The sequence below is a fragment of the Micromys minutus genome (assembly GCF_963924665.1).
Source record: "Micromys minutus genome assembly, chromosome: 4".
NCBI classification, from domain to species: Eukaryota; Metazoa; Chordata; class Mammalia; order Rodentia; family Muridae; genus Micromys; species Micromys minutus.
The window spans coordinates 77,699,389-77,713,775 of record NC_137973.1 but is presented as its reverse complement, the minus strand read 5'-3'; the positions used below and the strand labels follow the sequence as shown (position 1 = coordinate 77,713,775).

At 41.9% G+C, this 14,387-nt stretch overlaps 1 protein-coding gene across 3 annotated transcripts in view; it reads right to left on the bottom strand.

Moving 5' to 3' along the window:
- The window catches only part of TTLL7 (tubulin tyrosine ligase like 7), a 110,606-nt gene extending 98,195 nt beyond the window's left edge, over positions 1-12,411 (bottom strand). For 2 of the 3 annotated variants that reach the window (XM_080915207.1, XM_080915205.1), the window contains exon 1: positions 12,268-12,411. The gene's annotated coding sequence lies outside the window, so the exon portion shown is untranslated. Of the gene's footprint in view, positions 1-7,353; positions 7,564-12,267 lie in introns of those variants that run through there. The other variant, XM_080915206.1, reaches the window with a different exon arrangement.
- Between the last annotated feature and the right edge of the window lie 1,976 nt (positions 12,412-14,387).

Genomic DNA, 14,387 nt, shown 5'->3' with positions numbered 1-14,387 from the left:
AGAGGGTCCCTCTCAAGAATTCAATCCAAAATGCAAATGAGATGGGCAGAGTAGAATCATTTCATAAAAATCCAGAAGGACTGGCCTTCCCGACCATCCACTAAAGTCGCACACTAGAGACTGCTTATCATAGAGGAAAAATGCACTCAGTCTCTACCTCATTGAATCAGTTACAAATGGCTATTACAGAAGACAGAGAAAAACAAGGACCGGTAAGCTCGTGGAGACAGAAACACTGACACTGCTGGCGAGAATGTATATTCGTAGAGATACTTCAAAAAACAGTCTGGAAGTTCACCGAGACCTAAGATAGAGCTTTAAGGCACTTGAGCCAACCCATGGCCGGGTTCAAGGCAAAGGAAATTCAATCGGTGTGCACTGAGGCCATCTTTGCTCTCACACCTACTGCAGCACTATTCACAATAGCTGACTGGTGGAAACAGTGTCCATCAATGGATGCTCAGACAAAGGAAATGCAGTACACACACGCAACGTGGTATTAGCCAATGATAAGACACCAGTGAAGGTGCGGGCGGAGCTGGAGTGCTCTGTGTTAGGTGCACTAAGTCAGCAAGAAAAGACAGATGCAGTGAGTCAGCAACAGAAGACGCGTGCACACAAGCTGGTGTTTACCTGTGAAATAGGACAGAATTGATACCACACAAGGTAGGAGTGAAATACTGCTCACTGGAGACTGGAAAATGTCAGGGGAGAAGAAGAAGGGATAGGACACTCAGGAGTCATCGAATAACACATGCCTCATTCACTTAGAATTCAAAAGTTCTAATCAATCAGACTCACTCACAAGTTTGGTATGTCAAGAGTCGTTAGTGGACTGAGATCTTCTAACAATAACCTTCCAATGGGGTTAGTTTAGACAGGAGGATCAGTGTATCTATTGGCAGTGCATTAGCTGACAGGATCTGGCCGGCTTTAGGATCTCCTACTCAGACCAGGAAAATACACATTATTTCAAGAACCTATCAAGCTTTTACCGAATTACTGTATATTCACCCATACACACAGGAAGACTTGCAAACCAAGGTCAACTTTTAAGCAAATTTTAAATACTTTAAACTATAATAGATTCCTTAACTAAGGAGAAGAAATAAGCTAGAAACCAAAACAGCACAATCTCCAAACTGAAAAGTCAGTCTCTTCTTCCCCACCAGGCTGGGATGACGACCTAAGGCCATGAATTCAAGACCAACCTGGGCCAAACCGTGAGACCTAATTAAAATTAAGTTAAGAAATGTAATAAGAAGCTGGAAAACAGGTTCAGAGATTAAAAGCACGTTCAGTTCTTCCAAAGGATCTGGGTTAAGTCCCCCATGCCATATCTGAAGGCTAGCAACTGCTGTAATTCCAACTCTAAGAAATGGCCCTAAAGGTACACACACACACACACACACACACACACACACACACACACACGCTCACACACACACCACAAGTGCACATGTACATAAAAAATAAAATAAAACCTTACAGAACACACACAGGAGGGGAAAGGGTTCCTCAGTAGCCCATTGGTTAAAACAGAAATGCTTTCTTCAACAGAGATCTAGGACAGACTGTAGATAAAATGCAACATCACTCTGTAAAATAGAAGCAAAACCGGGTCAAGAGGAACCGTGTCGAGCATAAATGCTGGCATGAGATGGAAGAAGCCGTCCTAAGTCTACACCTCAGCTTGTTTAAAAACTTTTAAAAAATGAGAAAATAAAGCTGGAGCAAGCAGGAAAAAAAAAATCCAAGAAAGGAAAAGTAGGTGAGGGAAATCTGGGGACAAATGAATACATCAACCCCAATAACCTAGAGAATTTTCCTTAGAAATGACAAACTGCCAAATCTCATTCTAAGAATAAAGGCATGACCTGAGCCATTTTTCAACTGTTAGAGTTGTTTTTTTAATTTAAAAATTTCTGCAAAGGAAATGCCCATGTCCTATATAGTTCCGTGAGCTTATAGAAGAGAAAACAGTTCCCCAACCCATGATCTAGTACATAGAACCAAACCCATGATCTAGTACATCAAACCAAACTCATGATCTAGTACATAGAACCAAACCCATGATCTAGTACATAGAACCAAACCCATGATCTAGTACATAGAACCAAACCCATGATCTAGTACATAGAACCAAACCCATGATCTAGTACATCAAACCAAACCCATGATCTAGTACATAGAACCAAACCCATGATCTAGTACATAGAACCAAACCCATGATCTAGTACATAGAACCAAACCCATGATCTAGTATATAGAACCAAACCAGATAAAGAAAACACATGAATAAAAGAAGCTACAGACTATAGCCCTTTATAAATTTAAATGCAAATGTCCTTAATGAAACTTAGCAAATATGTGTATATACATATGTATAAATGCAAATAATATGTTCACACACTCATGACTAATCAATATTTATTTCATGTCTATAAAGCTGAATCATTATTCAAAAATCAATATGATGTACCATATAGATATCATGGAGAAGAAAAATTATACACTCACATTGAATGATAATTGGTTTTCATTTTGTATTTTGAGCCAGGATTCCATGTAACCCTTACTAGCTTCAAAGTCAGTATATAGCCAAGGATAACCTTGAGCTCCTAATCCTGCCTCTACTTCCCAAGTGTCGCAGTTAGACAGATATCACCGCTTATGGCTGTAACCTCCATTCATGGAAAAAGTCTCATTGCACCAGGAACAGAGAGGAAAGTCCTGGACCTCCAGAAACGGCAGGTACAGAGGTTCCAATGCTCCCAATAAACAACAACATCTATCCCTGTTCAGCCCTTACACAAAGCTGCACATATTCCCATTTCCTGGACCCGTGTCCTCCCACAAATTCTTTAAGCCCTCTCTACATTCCTAACAATACAACACAAAAGCTGTGTAAATAGTCACTCTACATTTTTCTGGGAGTGATGATGAAAAGGGAATGTAAATATATGCTCAGTACAGAAGCAATTTTATAAACAGTTTTCATTTATGGAAAGGTTGACAGAAACAATGGGATGATGATGACAACACACGCAGACAGACACAGAAACATACACAGACACACACTACATACACACACACATAGACAGACACAGAGAGACATACAGACATACACTACATACACACACATAGACACACACAGACAGACATACACACAGACACACAGAGACATACACACAGACACACACACACACACAGACAAACACACAGATACACACAGACAGACATACACACACATAGACCTACACACAGGTGCACACACACAGACACACACATAGACATACACACAGATACACATACACAAAGACAAACACATAGAAACATGCACACACAGAGAGAGAGACATACATAGGCACACATACACAGATATACATACAAAGACACACAGAGACATACACACACAGATATACACACACAGACACACACACACACACACACAAAGACACACAGACACACACAAAGACACACACATACACTACAACTAGCATTGTACTTAACAAGGACTGAATGATGTCCGCTTAACCCTGGGAGCTGGGCAATGCTGTCAACTCATCACTTTTACTTAAGGGAATACCAGAGGTTCCTAGAGGTTCCAACCATGGTTTTAAGAAGGTTGAAAGGAAGGCAAATTGTTACGCAGATGATGTAATCATGTTTAGTATGAAAAAAAAATCTGTGAATTCTATCACCAAGAAACAAATTCAGTAAGGTAAAGGCTAACAAAATTGAGACTCAAAACCAAATGCATGTTTACTTACTGACAACAAGAAAATAGAAACAGAAATTTGAAACTGGATATTATTTATATCTGTTCCAGGTAAAGAAAAGGACTTAAAGTGAAAAATCGGTATCATCAAACTTGTAAGACAGCCTAGGAGAATCTGTCATGTTCACAATTTGAAAAACTGATACAGTAAAGTTATCAACTAACTTTACATTTTTTCACAGACAATCAAAGCTAACACCAAGTTTAACTTATAAAAAGGTATGGTATATGTCATAATCACAAATTTACAAAAATTATATTGTAGATTTTTTTAAAGTAAGGAAAAAAGAATTCAAGAACATAAGTTTTAAAACAATCCAACAGTAAATTTTTAGACTGCTAAAAAAAAACCAATTATAGATGTAAAGCAAGAAAAGCAAAAATAGAAAAATTGACAATATAAAATAAGAAAGGCCACAGCAGAGGAAAACATGATGTGCAGGATAGGAATCCATATCTGCAAAGTGTCTGCTGAACACAGTAACAGCTAGTATACATAAAAACTACAGCTTAACAGTGAAAATCAAAAAAAAAAAAATGCTATTCGAAAAACTTAAGTAACTAATGCTGTTTTAAAAGATGACTTTAATAGGCATGTCTCCAAAGATGATGTACTGAGCATATGGAAAGGTAGATTCTCAGCAGCACCAATCATCTGAAGAATACAACCAAAACCACGGGAGAGTCATCACTTCCCAAAACACCCAAAAGGAGGTGGTGTCGGCATGCGTGTGGTAATTAGAACACGTGTGCAGTGCTGGTGGCAAACTACTGGCACTTCTGTATAAAACATCATGGGAGTTCCTCAAAGTGTGCAAAGTAGAACCCCTCCCCCCCCCATGATCCAGGCATCCTGCTCGTGAATACAATTCAACAATGGTGTGAGCGAAGCCTTGAAGAGACATGTGATTCCCACATCCACAGAAGCAGTAGGGCTAGAGCCATGAAGTGGAAAGGACACAAAGGTCATGAAGGAGCCAAGTGAGAAACAATGTGATCCACCAGCACACTATCTTGTTACTCAGCCCTCAGATGGAAGGAACATTTGCCACATCCTACAGGTGAACCCTGAGGGAACTATGTCCAGATAAACAGATACCAAAGGCAAACAGCATCTGGCTCCATCCACCCGAGATCCTGTCTCATTCGATCAGAGTCTAACATATTTAAACTCAGAGACACAGAAAGAAGAATGTTGGCTACCTGTGGCTAAGATCAAAGAGGAAGGACATATTTCCCCAGACACGTAGCAAAGGCCTGAAATCTTGGCTAGAACCAACTCTTATATACTATGTTTCTGCGTGTTGTGTCTGTGTTTTATGTGCGATAGTTCCATTTATAAACTAGGCACAGAAAGAAATCAACAATGACAACGAACAGTAAAATATGACAACCCAACAATTCAGTCTGTAAAAGGTACACAGATGTGTTTCTTCATGTCTCATTGTACTACAGGCTACAGTAACAACTGCCCATGACTGTCGTCTTTCTCATTGGGAGTTTTGGGAGTATATCCATGGGAAGAGTATTTTGCTACTTCTTTTTGTCATATCTAAGTCCCCATAGCCACTGCCTGCACACTTTGGAGCCACACTACTCAGAACTGTGAACTATTATTTCAAGAACTTCCCATTTAATATTTTTTAGATCATGGTTAGCCATTTATAAATGAAACCATGAAAGATGACATCATAGACAAGCAGTGACTACTGTAATTTATTAGTGGAAAATACTACAACCACTTTTATATTGACACAAGATATACAATTAGGTAAGAAGACGAACAATTCATTTCTGTATCGTCAGCTAATTTTTGAAAATCCAAAATTTATATTCAATAATACAGGGTACACTTTTTGGGTTTTATGATGTTTTTGAGATGTTATTTTATTTTTAATCATATATATATATATATATATATATATATATATATATATATATCATAGACACATATGGTATATATACATATGTGTGTGTGTGTGTGTGTGTGTGTATGTGTGTGTGTGTGTGTATCTGTGTGTCTGTGTAGGTTTGTGCCCATGAGATCAGGTGACCAAAGAAGGCAGAAGAACGTGTTAGATTCCTTGGAGCTGGAGTTATAAACAATTGTGACCTGCCTCATGGGGGAGATGGACACAAATTTGGGTTCTCTGGAAAACCAGCACAATGATTTAACCTCTGAGCCATCTCCTTATCCCCATGTGCTTTCTAACCTTCATGCATTCTGTATCTGTATTATTCTTACCCCCTGAATGCTCTAGAAACAACATTCACAATTTATGAAGTACCAAATGGAAACACATATGCTATGCTCAACCAATGAGGAATACATGTTATACTTAACACTGAGTCAGGGCTAAAAATAGCTCTTGAGAACACACCCAAATAAACGTTTTAAAAATAAAATGACAACCCAAAAACGTATGTGATAGCAACCATTTCATTATACCAAATGTTTGTTTGGTATCAGTTTTAGACAAGTGAAAAGGCTTTTTCTCAGATATAAAATCTAATTTAAAAAAAATTTTTAAACCGTTTATATATTGCTTGTATGTGTAAATAAATGCACACTATTATACAAAGGTAACACAGGTAACACATGCACACGGAACAAATGGTAGAATCAGAGGAACTCCTATGAAGTAATTTCTTTCCTTCCACACTCACATGCACCACATGGGTTCGAGAGTTCAAACTTGGGTCTCTCGCTTGTGAAGCGAGCACTTTACCTGATGAGCCTTCTCTCTGGCCCAAGCTCTGTCTGAGAAACAGTGCTCCTTCCCTCACAGCCTCCCTTAGTACTTAAGATGCCTGTTTTCTTTCCACCCATCTCTGTCGAGTTCTAGAAATGATATTTTATACTTTGCAAAACTAATGGGTTTGAATGTGAACTATTGATCACACAGGGATTCAATAAGTTAAGTTTTTCTCAGGTGCCCTGAGGAAGTACAACTAAAAGACTCTCAGCACAAACCAGTGATGTCATCCTCTTTGTTTCATATGAAGTCCTAGCAGCGGATGTGGGGAAAGATAACACGGCATATGCTGGTTCTCTGCACACTAGTGTTTGCTTGCCTTGTGTCTTTTTAGTTCTATTTTTCACATTGTTAGAATGATACCTTCCCATCATAGGCTTTTAGACTGTGTGACTCCTCATTATTCTGTGGATGTGATCAAAACTAAAACTAAGTAAATATATTCACGGGTGGCTCATGAATATTAAACCAACTCACTACAGAAAAGGGTCAGTTTCTATCTTATTTCTTCCCAGGACTACCCCAGGGCCACTAGCTAGCAGCAGACTGTGCCAGACACCAACCAAGAACCAGGCTTCTCCAGTTATCACTGCAGATGTTACGTGCGGCCGTACGCTTTATCTAACAGGTCCTTTAAAGAGCATACTTTTAATTTTGACAAAATTTATGCACTAAGATGTTTCCAGAAAATGCAGTACCTCAAACCTACAGTGGTTTTTCTCACCAGTATTCTACATGTAAATACTGTAAGGCTATGCCAATTAAGTTTCGCATGCAGTTTAAGCAGGAATACTCGGAAAAGAGAGATGGAATTACCTTTAATGAGAGTCTGTAAGGATGTCCACAGCCAGCCATAGAATGAGCTACAGCCAAAGAGTAGTCTTGGAGATGCTGCTGGATTACTGTTCCCTCACCACCTAAATCTACAGATGTCTCACTTGCTTTAAGAGACAGCTTTGCTGCTCGAATGCTAACGGGGGGGGGGGGGAAGGAACTTTCAACATAAAAATAAAGTTCAAAAAAGAAACCAGGCTATTTTCATCGGCTGTGGTACCAGTTCACACTTCACAAAGCAGTGGGTGAGAGAGCTAGAATTGTTCAAAAATAGTCCTTTGTCAAATGTGATGTTTCGTTTCACATGGCTAGGCAGAGGGACAAAAAGAACATAGGGCTGGAAGCTTAGGTGTTCCAACAATTTAGAATCGGCAGCCAATGTGGCAGCTTTGAATATCGACAGTAGCTTTAAATACAGGGTGGTGGATAAGCAATCCCAGAAACCTTTGGGGTACCTTGAGAGAAGACTACAGTGAGCTCTTGACCACTGAATTCTAAAACCTGAAGAAAAAAAAAAAGAACCAGTCAACCAGGTGCTTTCAAATAAAAGATGTGAGAGAGAAGGGAGGAGGATTAGCCCATCACCCACCCATGCTCTAGAGTCTAAATGAGCCGATTGTCTTAGCTTTGTCACTAGTGGTATATACTAATGCTGGCCATGTGGTCAGAGATAAATGCCCAATGGGAAAAACAGGTGAACGGGGAATGAATAGTTAAAGCTAGTTACACTTTAGAGATTGCTAAGCCCACCCTATAATAATGGACAAATAATGCCTGAGCTAAAAGGAAAGGGAGTTGCAAGCTCCTAAGAACTTAAGCCAACTTTTTTTTATAAGCTTCAACTAACCATAAGGCAAATTCAGCTAAAAATCCTCAGATCCTTGAAAGCCTAGCTTCCATCAAAAATCATCTCTTGGGGCCTAAGAAGAAGGTCAGGTGGTTTGCAGTGCAATGCTCAGGTTTTCATTGCTTCAAGACCAACTGGTCTTAGAACGAACTTCAGCTCCTACGTGTGTCCTCCAGTGCAGTCTTAGCCTTGACCTCCCTTCCACCAGTGACAGCGACCATCTCACAGTAGGCAGCCAACCACCTCCGCGGAGTCGCAGGCTCATGACCCAAGCAAGAAGGATGGAAGTAGATTCCAAGGGAAGTCCAACGAAGAACTTTGAGGATCAAGTCAAGAGCCCAGTTAAAGCACCTTCTCAACACTGGGCTCCTGTCTTACTTTTAATAGAAAGGGAATGTTATGTGGCTTTTCAAGACAGAAGAAAAACAGAGACACTGTCTCGTCCACAGAGGAATTTTTTCCTCTGGTGAGAAATGAGGTGAGAACCTAAGTGTTGGGTGGTGACACCAAGCATGTTATGTGTCTCCCAACCACCACTCTGCTCGAAGGTCACCTCGGTTACCTCTGACGAGCATTCACCAGGGAGTAAACAGGAGTCTTCGGGGTCCATCAAATGTGTCTCCTACATACCCATGAGGGGTTTCTGCTAAGAGGCGTGGTGTGGCTCGGGTCATAGATTCTCTAAGTTATAGACTGAGAGAGCTTCGATCCGAGCCCAGCATTACCAAAGCTGAAGACATGGGAATCTGACATGGGAGAACAGAGGCTAAAGTCTGAAGGAGACTGTTTCAGGAAAGTTAAGTTGTAGTGTTGGGTCCACAACACATCCCCGGGAGCTGAAGGTCCTTTAGCACAAGTACCTCTTCTCTGGACGGGCACTCCCCCTTTCTCTTGTCAAATCTGTTCTCTGGCTTTAATTTTGTCTTCTTTCTTTAACTCTAAAGGTCTACCTACCTCCAGGTACTTAGGATCTAGTTAATTGTTCTAATGAAAAGTTGAGTTGTCTGAAACAGGGCGATCGGAGAAGCTGCAGACATGACTTTCATTTTGAACAACACACAAATATTGTATAGCCAATATCTGAACCTGAACTGGACATTCAAACTTTAGGAGACATTCAAAACTTGTTGAAATCATCCAGTTTGAAGAGTCCACATACTCTTTCTCCAGAGACATTAGCCTACATAATTAATCTTCAAAATAAAGAAATGTTATGCATCAAAATGTTCACCAGGATGTCATGATTATAATCAATAATTTATTGACAAGGAGGACTGATTAGGAAATTTTAGTATGTCTACTTCATGGAAAGATATGCAACCATTAAAATTAGTGGTCACTTACAATTTGGTGAAAATTAGTGTTAGAGAGTAAAAGTTTAAAAAATACAGTGATAATTAACTTATCACAGTTCAAGCCAAACACAAATAATGCTGTCAGTGGTTGTTTTTACTTGGTAAGAGTACACTATCTATTTAGATTTTGATACTTTCCAATTTGTTCATAATTGTACAATGGATACAAATTTAAAGGGGGACTCTCATTAGAAGGGAAATATTTTATTTTCACAGAAGTTTTTTTTTTCTGCATTTAGTTGATAATTCTTTTAGTGTCCAAGAGAATTCCATTTTTCTGCAAGGGAACTGGGGAAAAGGAAATGGTGGCCATGAGCAAGAAAGTCACTCTGATTAAAATTCTCTCTACTAGTTTCGTGGCCTCCACATCAGAAGCAGGTCTCATGCCTGAAGCCTAGCACATCTTGACTTACTGCTTCGAGACCTATGGAAATCAATCCAAGTTTCAGATAGGTGGCCGTCTGACCAACCACCGTACTTCTTTGGGTTTTCTCTTTTCTTTGGGTATTGCTATAGCACCTGAAGTCACATCACCTGTCGACATTGAGCCCACTTGGTGTCATTCTGTTAGTCATATCAGAGTAAGTAAATACTTCTCAGCTAGACCTGGGGTTTCTTGAGGTCATACATGTAGATGTTTTTCAGTAGTTGCTAGCCAAATGCATACAGAGGCAGACAGGAAGTAGAATTCTACAGCCCGGCTGGCATCCTATCTGTGCCTTTAGTGTATTATCCAAATGAAACCCGCGGTTCTACAACCCTGCCCGTGACATCACTAGCAGGACATGCACTTTCCATTTTCTGCTTCTGGAGCAGTAACGACCTATTTCTGCTTATTCATTCATATCAATCCAGAGGCTCCTCTTGGGATCAAACAGATTGGGTTGCAATCTGCCTCAGCAAGGTGCAGAATAAAAATAACAAGTGGAATGGACTTCTAGAAATCACAAGACCACACACAGTGTCCCGCTTCACCTGCAGGTTTTGTCTGAACAACAGATATATAAGTCTCTGTCTCCACATTATGTCCTTACTTAGGCTGTGGGCTTTAGTCTATTAATGTCCCCTTTAACCATAAACAGAACTCTCCAGATCAACGGTCTAGAGTTTCAGAAGAGATGGACTAAACCACCAAATACTCTGCCAGGACTTAGAAATAAACCCCATCTGTACATTAGCAACCTGACACCCAGGACATCCACAGAGTTGTGTATCTTAAGAGAAGATCCATAAATCAGGAATGAAAGCAGGCCAAAGGACCTGCCAGAGCAGAAAGAAAGACCCACTGTCCACCATTTCTGCAGGAGCATACAAGGTCAATAGGACTACTGACTCTGACAGGCAGGGAATCAATTAACAAACCCATTTCCCACTGTTCACGACACCATCTTACTGTAACACATACATGTTTTATTTAGTAAGTGAGGTAGCACTTAAGACTAAGTGCGTGTTGTGTGCTTGCACTTACTGGATGACCTCAGACTTTCTCTATAGTTTAGCTCTTTAACCTATAAACTGTCCCCTGCTATACCAAGTCACAAAGTTGTGACAGCCAAATAGCATTACTTGGGTCTTGGTTTATTTATCACCCTGCTGTGTGTGATTCAGTCTCACATCTCATAAACTAGATCACTCTTCTTCCTTTGAATGTTACCCAAAGATTAGGTAGCGATTTCGAGGTTGTTTACTGTGAGGGTAATCGATTCTCCCAAGACTCTCCGCATCCAGCATGTATCCACACCCAAAATCAGGCTGGGCATCTCTGGTTCAGGTCCAGCTCTCCCAGTGTTTGCCAAATAGACATTTTTGTTAGATGCGAAGGAAATGCATGTTTTCTCACAGGGTCGCTCCCATGTGCAGCATAATTTGCAGAAAGTTTACAGGTTGCTAGTGTTTGAGATTACTCCATGGAAAATTAAGATGATACTTGATATCTAATCGTGCATAAGTGGGCCCAAGACTGACTGATACAGTCAGTGGGCCATAGATGTTGGAATGAGGGAGACCTGGATTCAAATTCTTGTTCTGTGACCTTGAGATTGTGATTTAAGATCTCTGTTCCTTTTCAGAACTGGCTGTGAGTTTGATGGATAATTTAACTCGATTGCACACACACACACACACACACACACACACACACACACACACACGCCTAAAATACAATGTTATTATTCATAATTCCTATACATCTTTTTTTTTTGAATCAGTCAAACTAATGGTGAAAATAAGACAAGTTCTACAAAAAAATAAATGTCGTTTGGGGGGATGTTTTGATATCAGATAAAGTGGATTTCTAATGGGATGAGAAGTGGAGAAAGGGAGGTGGGGGGGAGACTCACTGACACACTTTCAAGAATACACAACATGTTTTGCTCAAGGAGGTAGACACTGGGGCTGGGGACACAGTATCTTAATAAAATCAACCCAGAGGGGTAGTGGGAGCTCTGCCCCCTTCACTGTGCCAAAGCGGGTCTAGAAACAGAAGTGGGACCCCCATAAATAAACCGGTCCAGTCCCCCCCTCCTTCTACCCAAACCACTGGGCGCCAATGATGCTGAATCATGAGCCAGGCAGCAGATGCCCTCCTCACAGTTTCCACCTTGGCACGCCTCCAGGACAGGGACCAACAGGAGGAAATGGGCACCACGACCTGGGGTGTGGTGGAGAGGGGCGGGAGCAAGGGCAGGTACTCACAGCTGAGGGACCTCTCTGGCTGGATCCAGTGGCCGGTCCTTCGGTGGCCCACACTCCCCGCCAGCGGCTGGAGGCTCCCCGGTCGGCCCACCCGGCGGCTTGTCCTGGGATCACCTCAGCTCGCCCACCGCCCGGGGCAGCCACGGTTCAGAGCTCGGAAGCCCGACCCGACTAGGAGCAGCTGGAACAGCTGTCGTGCCCAAAGGGGTGGTAGCTACCGATGGGCCAGACCATTTGCCCGCTGCGCCCAGGGGTGCGCGTCGTGCTTGGAGATGCGAGCACCAGGACTTCGGGAGGGCTGGCGACGGGCAGAAGAAACCAAGAAAAACCTCTGACCGCACGTCGCCCCGAGAACTAGGAACCTCCCGGCCCCGTGGCTTTTCATCTAGGTGTACAGAAAGATGAACTGGGCTTTCCAGGGCACCCCTCACCCCGCCTTATTCTTGGTCCCGCTCAGGGAGCTTTCAGAACGCCTTTAACAGAGGACCTAGCAACGCTAGCTCCAGGGTGGCGTCCCCTCCTAAGGGGGTGCTAGGGGAGCTGGCCTGACACCTTTCTGAACCACCTCCTTCATCATGCTGTGACCTAGACCGCCAGGTGCCAAGCCCATTCGTCAACTCATCACAGAGGGGTGCCTTGGATCTCGCAAAAGGGCTCTTCTGATTTTTTATTTTTTAGTTACTAATAAGAGGGCATCAAATGTGAACCTGAAAGTTAGACAGTAAGATCAAGTGAGCACCCACCCAACAGGTTGTTGTCTGTCTGAGGTGAGAGCCTGCTGACAAAATTCTCTAGGCGGAAGTTGGAAAATGTAGATTGAAGGTGTGGACACTTTGAACAGATCTATGAAAGAATCCAGAAGTAATTCAAGAATAGTTGTGGTTTCTTATTCATGAGTTCAGACATTACTGTCTTGGTAACTCAGAGATAATCGTCATCTTCCATGAAATGAACCTCACAGGACTGGGAAAAGTGCATAAGTGTGAAATTTCTTTGACTTCCCTGGTTTTCCTGCCCCTGTCCCTGCTAGACTCACATCCGTTTCTGGAGCACAGTGGTTAACAAAGAACTGTTTGGCTCTCCATCTAGAAGGAAATTGGCAGTTACCTATAAAATGTGACTAGGGTGGGGTGCTTAGTGTACCCCAAATGAAATGAAATTTCACTTTAAGTTACTGTTTCTGGATAAGCCAACATAAATTGAGCATTTACAGGAACATCACAGCAGAAGTATTTTCAATTCTAGCCTCTACTCCCTACTTTACTGAGATGGAAATGTTCCTGGTTTTTAAAATGGGGTTTTAAACGATGCAAAACCGACGCTGACGTCTGGATTTAATACTCCAGGGGTGGGGGAGGGGAGAATATGCTGTAAGCCTTAACATAGCTATTACTGGGACCTGGGTGAGAGTTTGACCTTTGTGAAAACTGAGTCTTATGATGGAGAAGAGGTATTTGAGTATCTGACATGACATCACCCTGATGTAGAAAAGTGGACCAGAAAGGAGAAAATGGACTTTCCCCGGAAGAGTTAGGGCAACAGGGTCAGAAGCTCAGTGGAGCATTCCCGTGAGGGTGAGGACCATGCTGCCCGTCCTCGACTATGACTGCCCTGTGCACACCTCACACTACATGTACATTTCAGGCCACCATTCTTCCGATCTCAAGCAAGAGAACTCAGGAGCAGAAGTTGCTGCTTTTCTGTATGGTAGGCTATTGGGATAAGGTACATGCATGCTGGTGTTCGCACGTCAGCGTGAGCATAGCACATATCCCTAGAGCCCTGCGTTGCTGGGGAGCCCAGAGAGCTGGCTCCTTAGAGACACCAACGGTTCATCACGGGGCACATAGAATCAGCCTCAGATATGTGCCGCTCTCTCCACATTCAATTGTTTCCCTGTTGAAGGTAGCAGTAATAAGGGTAGACAAGATTTCAAAAGATGGCTGAAGATAGAAATAGATACAGAAAAGGGGGATATGGCCTATGGATGTCTTGAGACTTGATGGTCTTGTGTCCTCTGTAGCCACCTATTTGTGAGTTGATGTTCTTAGCACATATGTTTCCCGATGAAGAAAAGGAAATGTTTATGACAACTTGAAAAGTTGTTAAAGTGAAGGGGG